The 6,000-nt window shown below is 45.4% G+C and overlaps 1 protein-coding gene across 4 annotated transcripts in view; it reads left to right on the top strand.

Annotated features, from left to right (window-relative positions):
• The first annotated feature begins 895 nt into the window (after positions 1 to 895).
• The window catches only part of ZMYND11 (zinc finger MYND-type containing 11), a 105,738-nt gene continuing 100,633 nt past the window's right edge, over positions 896 to 6,000 (top strand). For 2 of the 4 annotated variants that reach the window (XM_064637891.1, XM_064637877.1), the window contains exon 1: positions 896 to 1,113. The gene's annotated coding sequence lies outside the window, so the exon portion shown is untranslated. Of the gene's footprint in view, positions 1,114 to 1,607; positions 1,702 to 6,000 lie in introns of those variants that run through there. The other 2 variants (XM_064637899.1, XM_064637885.1) reach the window with 2 other exon arrangements.

Raw genomic sequence — 6,000 nt, 5'->3', positions numbered from 1 at the left:
CAAAGTCGGTGTAAAGTCCTGATGCAGCAGTCTCAAAGGAACTGTGAGTTTAGATACTACTAGAAATCTTATTTACTGAACACACTGGAGAAACTTTCACTGTTCAATGTGCAAACTCTTGGACCAGGCACAATGGATGCATCTTTTTCAACATTAGCACTATTATTTCAGTCTACTATTTTAGTAATACTAGTGAGTAAATTTTTTTGCATGCATAAATGTTTATAGAACTAAGCTTGCAGTGTATTTTAATAAAAGCATGCCACATCTCTAGTCAAGTTTAATTAATTGTGAAGTGTGTTACTTATCCATTTAATAATTCCTGCAAATTTCAGAAACTTCAGAATAAATTTTCCTAGACATTTATTAATATTTATCTCAAAGTCAATAAAAACCAGGATAAAATGTACATATTTTCTTGCTACTTACATATCTATATATGCTTATAAAGTTATATATTTCACATTACCATGCATTTGCCAACCCTGCAGTGAAAGTATGGCTAGCAGTTGGATTCAATGATCATAAAGATCTTTTCCAATCTAAATGATTCTATGATTTCATGATCCACAGCTTATAACATATAGACAACTCTGAGACATATCGTTGATTCTGTATGTTTTAGTTTCTGTTGCTCAAGGTGAGCGTCTACTTCAAAAACATTATCTGTAATTTCTCCAAGTTGGATTCATGATAGAAGGAATTTGCATGTATCAAGGCCAGATAAGCGCCATATTTTTCCTCTGCAATAAGACAGGGTACAGACCTAAGACTATGATAAAATACATACATAATAAATAGTTAAAGATCCGTTTCAAATGTATTATTAAAAAAAATAATAAAAGAAACAAACAGCAACTCCAGCAGACACCACTAGAGTTCTCCTTTTTCCAAATATCCCTAGCACCATCCTAAACCCTGTTTACCCCAGAAACCTGAACTGTGGACAGACAGAAGAGGAGAGAGAGAGAGAAAATTCAGACACAATAAAACTCTGAGGGGAAAAATATGTGGAAGGAGGAGGCAGCAGCGGCCTGGGGAAGGGATTGAAAAGTTTCCCCTGGCTTAACTTCTCCCCCCCTGCAGCAGCAGAAGCAGCGCCAGCAGCACAAGGTGAGAGAGACTTTTAAGTCTGGGGAGGAGGGGGGTGTGTGCGGGAGGGGGGGGTGAATTTACAGCCCTGTGGATATTTCTGTGTCTGCCTCCCTGGCTTTGGGGTGCGAGAGACGCCGTGTCTCATGCTGGGTGGATTTTTTTTTTTTTTTAATATGATGGAGGATTATAAACATGGCGCCTTAAAAAAACTACAAAATCATGTACACACTGTTCCAAGGAGATGGGGGAGAGGGGACAGGGGAAGGGCTGGGCACCAGGGGAGGGGGCAATCCTTCCCCGCGGGGTGCCGTATGAGGAGGGGGGGAGCAATTATACTTAATAATAAAATGTGTGGGGCTGCGGGGGGGAGATGGAAGGCGGGATTTTATTATTATTATTATTATTTCATTTTTCGGAGTGGGCAGGATTATCTGGCAGCCCGCTTGGAAACCGCGGAGGAGAGGGGGACGGCGGCGGAGCGCGTGTGATTATTAACGGCGATTATTTTTGTACCCCGCACCTTCCCCCGGTCGGATTTCGGCTGGGAGGCGGCGGCGGGTCCCCTGTGCCGAGTTGCAGCCAGCCCTGGGGCCGGGGCGGGAGGAGGTGGGGTGGGGAGAGGGGCGCTCCGGGGAGAATCGCCGCTTCCAGCGCTCGGCGCGGGCCTGCAGGGCGCGGGGAGCCGGGGACTCGCGTGAGAGGCGAGGCCGGGCGGGGTGTGGCGCAGCCCGGCCTCGGCCCCGCCACCCCCCCGGCCCCGCTCTTCCCCACGCGCGGGGCCACAGCTTTGCTCCCCACTCTTCCCCGCTTTCCCTTCGCTCGCACCCCCCCCGCCGCCGCCGCCGCATTTCCTCGCTGGGGAGGGGGGATGCCTGTTTGGAGGACGGGTCTTGGCCCGAGTAATGGCAGCTGCTCGACAGCGCCGAGGCTCCACAGGAGAGAGAGACGGCGGGGCCCCCGCAGGCCGGGCGAGGGGCCATGGCTGCCGTGCCCGCGGGGGGCAGGGGAGGGGACGGGGAGAGGGGTGAACTCGGAACCCCAGCCCTCCTCCCCCCGGCGGCTGCGGGCGGTGCCACCCCCGCGGCCGGGACGGCCTCGCCGCCCGGATCGCCCTGTGCCCCGGCACGGCCCCGGGGCTGCGTCGCCTCCCCAGTGTGTCTGGGGTAGGGCCCGGGGGCAAGAGGGGCCGACTTCCCCGCTGTGTCCCTCCGGCTCCCCGAGAGCAACGCGCTCGCTCCCCCCACCAGAAAGGTCCCTCCCGGAGCCCCGCCGGGCTCGGCGGCCGCATTTCGGGGAATGTGGACCATCGAGGGGCTGGCTTTTGTTGGGGACTTGGGGGGTTTTGTGTGTGTGTGCACCCCTGAAGCCATGTCTTCAGATAACTCCCCTCGGTGCACTTTTTGGGGTGTTCTCCCTCTCCCCCTGCCTCGGGGCTGCTCAGAGGCCTGTCTCCTTTCTTTTCGGGGAAAGGATGGAAGCGTAGGTGTGGGGGTGCCCATGGTGGGGATGATGGGGAGCTTCGGCAGGCTTCGGCCGTCTGTGTGTTCCAGACGACAGCCCCCTTGTAAAATATTGATGTTAAGGACTTGAAAAACTTTGTGTGTGTCTTTTGGGGCTTATCCTGAAAACAACAGACTTTAAGAATTTGGTTTTGGTTGTCTGCGAACGTGGAAAAAAGAACTTTACAGAGGCTAGAGATGGGGTGGCTTGAGAAGAGGAAAAGGAGTGAAAAACTCCTTAATTTGGTGCTGGTTGGTTTTATAATTGTATAATTGGGCATTTAACACCCTGGAATCATCTGCCATGCTTTCTGTATTGTAGGGAGTAATTCTATATTGTAGTTTTGAGATGAGCTTACTGCAGTAAAAAAGAACAAAGGTAGAAAATGCTTTCTTGTCCTAGATAGGCTGATATTTTCTCACTTCTGTTGCTGTTCTCTGAAGGAAATTGTTTAATTCTTTAGGGGTGATCACTGAGACAGGTGTCAGGAGGGGGGGATGATGGGAGGGAAAATGCCAGTTTGTGGTTCAAGTTGCAGTCCCTTGGGTTTTTCTAGTTCCTCATCCTTCAGTATAAAGGACCTGGCATCTCTCCACATTTTTTTTTTTTTTTAAATTATCAACCGTTCTGAGTGTGCTACAGAAAGTCTTTAGGGAAGTAGACTATTTGCTGACTGGTGTTTTGTATACAAGTGAAAGTACCAACAAAATAATTTACAGTGTGGATTTGCACCATTAATTAATTCCCACTGTGGAATTATGGCATTAAAATGCCGGATTTTCCATGCCTAAACAAACCTTCTCTGCTTTGACCAGATAGTTGTATGGAGAAGGGTGGGAAGGGAATGGTTCATGGTCTATGTAGTTCATCAGAGAACACTTTATCTTGCTGATGCTTAGTTTGGTTTTAGTGAGTGGGGAAAAAAGTAACTGTGTAGATGACTTTTTGTTGGTTGTGCGTTGGATGGTGGTCTCTGCCTCTGCAACTGATACTTGGTATCGGGTTCAGCGCAAAGGACCCAGTGAGAAAAATTAGTCTTCCGCTGCATCTCCTGAACTGGGTAATGTGATGGAAATTGTCTTGTGATGACGCTATGCGAGGGGAGTTGTGAGTGTATGGATGTTGTGTGGGGGCGGGTCTTAAAACTTCGTTGATGCGCTAGAAGATACTCTTCCACAGTTTGAAACTTTGTAGCACAAGTTTAATGGGGTACTGCACCTTTATAGGTGGTTGGGTTTGGTTTCTTTTTTTTCTTTTTTTAATCTAAGCAAGAATTTTAAATATAAATGTAAAAAAAAAAAATTTGTTCACCATGAATTAAAATTCTTAGTAGTTTGGCTTAGTTCTTATGTAGTATGAGCCAGAGCAATACATCTTAACTTTCCAGGAAAAAATTGAGCACTATTGAAGTGACAAGAATTTCATGACCAGAATTGCTGTGCGCACAGTCTGTAGGACATTTGCTGTTGTGTGGGGTGGTGTGTCCATACGGCTTGTATCCAGTAGGCATTCTGTGTGCAGCTACTGTTCGGGTTGCCTGGTTCAGGTTCCCCCCCTGCCCTCATAGCAGAGAGTAGAAGGGACTGTTCAGAAAGACCTGAGGAAGAGCCTGAATCATTTTTCAGCCTAAGGTCATCTCAAGAGCAAACGAGATGGTGAAAGGCTGTGAAGTGTGCTCGGCTTTTCCACCTTGCAGGTAAATAAAACATGTTGGGTGCTGTTAGTGACATGGTGCTCCTGGAGAAGAAAACTATGCAAGTGGACAACTAATTTGGCCTCAAACTCACCTTGAAGTGCCTCAGGCTACATCTAGACTGTTATGCATTTCTACCTGTGAACCGAATCCTGGGGATCACTGAACTGTACTGTCTGCAATCTCTGAATTAGAATAAAATACTTCAAAAAGAAATAGATAAAATATAACATTGAAAATGTTTTCTTAATTTTAGGCATCTAAACCTCTCCAAAGATATCTGCATTGTCTGGTTTGTTAGTAAATTGTCTCATTTCACACAATTCGACAATTGGGAAATTTTAGAATTAGAAGACATGTTTTGAAATTCAGGACTCAATTTCCGTCAGCTAAAGTTCAGAAATTATAGACACACCTGTAACTAGTTTTCATAGTTACTGCTTTCCACAGTCTTTCAGATCGTTTAACTCTGGAAGTGTGTGAAGACCTCAGGCAGTGTGAATTGGTCCAGGCTAAAAGTTCTGAAAGAGGGACAAGGTGATGATAAAGATGTCACCAGTAAACTTCTGATTTTCTTCTTAAATGACTTTTTAGCTCGATCCAGATTAGCATAAATGTCAGTAAAAGAAGTCTTTTACCCGTAATGTGGGTTGTTACAAATGCCAAGTCGAACTATAAACAGAATTAATCTGTGCAAGGTATATGTGGCTCACACCAGTGATGAACTTTGTTCATAAAATGCTGAGTTGTTTAAAATTACTGGCCAAACACACAAAACAGTTTACTTTCCTCAATGAAGTAGAGTTTGGGGTTTTTTTCAAAGCTTAGATCAGAATTGTTGGAGCAATTCCTTTTCTTGTATCCATCCAGTAAATATATAAATTTATTTCAAATCCTTGCCACTGATTCTATTAATTGCAGTTAGCTTTTCTTCCATGTAATAGGACTTTCTTTAGCCATCCTTTAGCCTCCTTGCACTAATTGTTTAGGAGCTAATGTCAGATCATGTTCTTTATCTGCAGGGGGTTTTGTGCCTTGGTTTTTGTTGAGTTTGCTTAGTCTCAGGATGCAATGAACACTCCCACAGTACTTGTGTAGTACTTGGAGCGTGGTGCCCTTGGTAGCTGGGCAGTGCAACGTATGTCATCTTTTATATAGCTCATATGTTTTGGTCTGTCAGTGTTGCTTGTGCTAAATGTTGTGAACAAAGATTGTTCTTGTCAGGTTCTGGATCATTTTTGATCAGTTGAATGTAAATTTAGCTCATAATTGGGTTATTGTTCTAAGGTTTAATCTGCCAGTTGGGAGAGTATAACCTGCAAAATAGGTAGTTTATAAGATGATGATTCCATTTTGGAGGAATTTCTTAATAAGTTAACTCCTATATTACAAAAAAAAAGAAAAAAAGAAGTTTTCACCAAAAATGCAAATTCACTTGTTGTGAGAGTATCTTGTCATCTATATAAAATTCAAAATAGGGGTAGAAAACTCCATAAAATCCTTCTTTCCTGGGTGTAGTGGAGGTAACTAGCAGTGGGTTGATAGACACCAGTGTGGTCGTGTACAGTATAATAAACACTGTGGCCTCAAGCCTGCACAGGTGAACTCCTGTGGCACACAGAGCTCCCTGATTTCCAAGGCCTCTACATCCAGCTCCCTGCAACAACAGGGCTGAATTGAGCCCATATTTTTCCCCTGTATTTTCAGCTGCA

The sequence above is a fragment of the Pseudopipra pipra genome, chromosome 1 (genome assembly GCF_036250125.1).
Source record: "Pseudopipra pipra isolate bDixPip1 chromosome 1, bDixPip1.hap1, whole genome shotgun sequence".
In the NCBI taxonomy this organism is placed as follows: domain Eukaryota; kingdom Metazoa; phylum Chordata; class Aves; order Passeriformes; family Pipridae; genus Pseudopipra; species Pseudopipra pipra.
The sequence above is the reverse complement of the archived record's forward strand: the minus strand, read 5'-3'. Positions and strand labels throughout refer to the sequence as shown.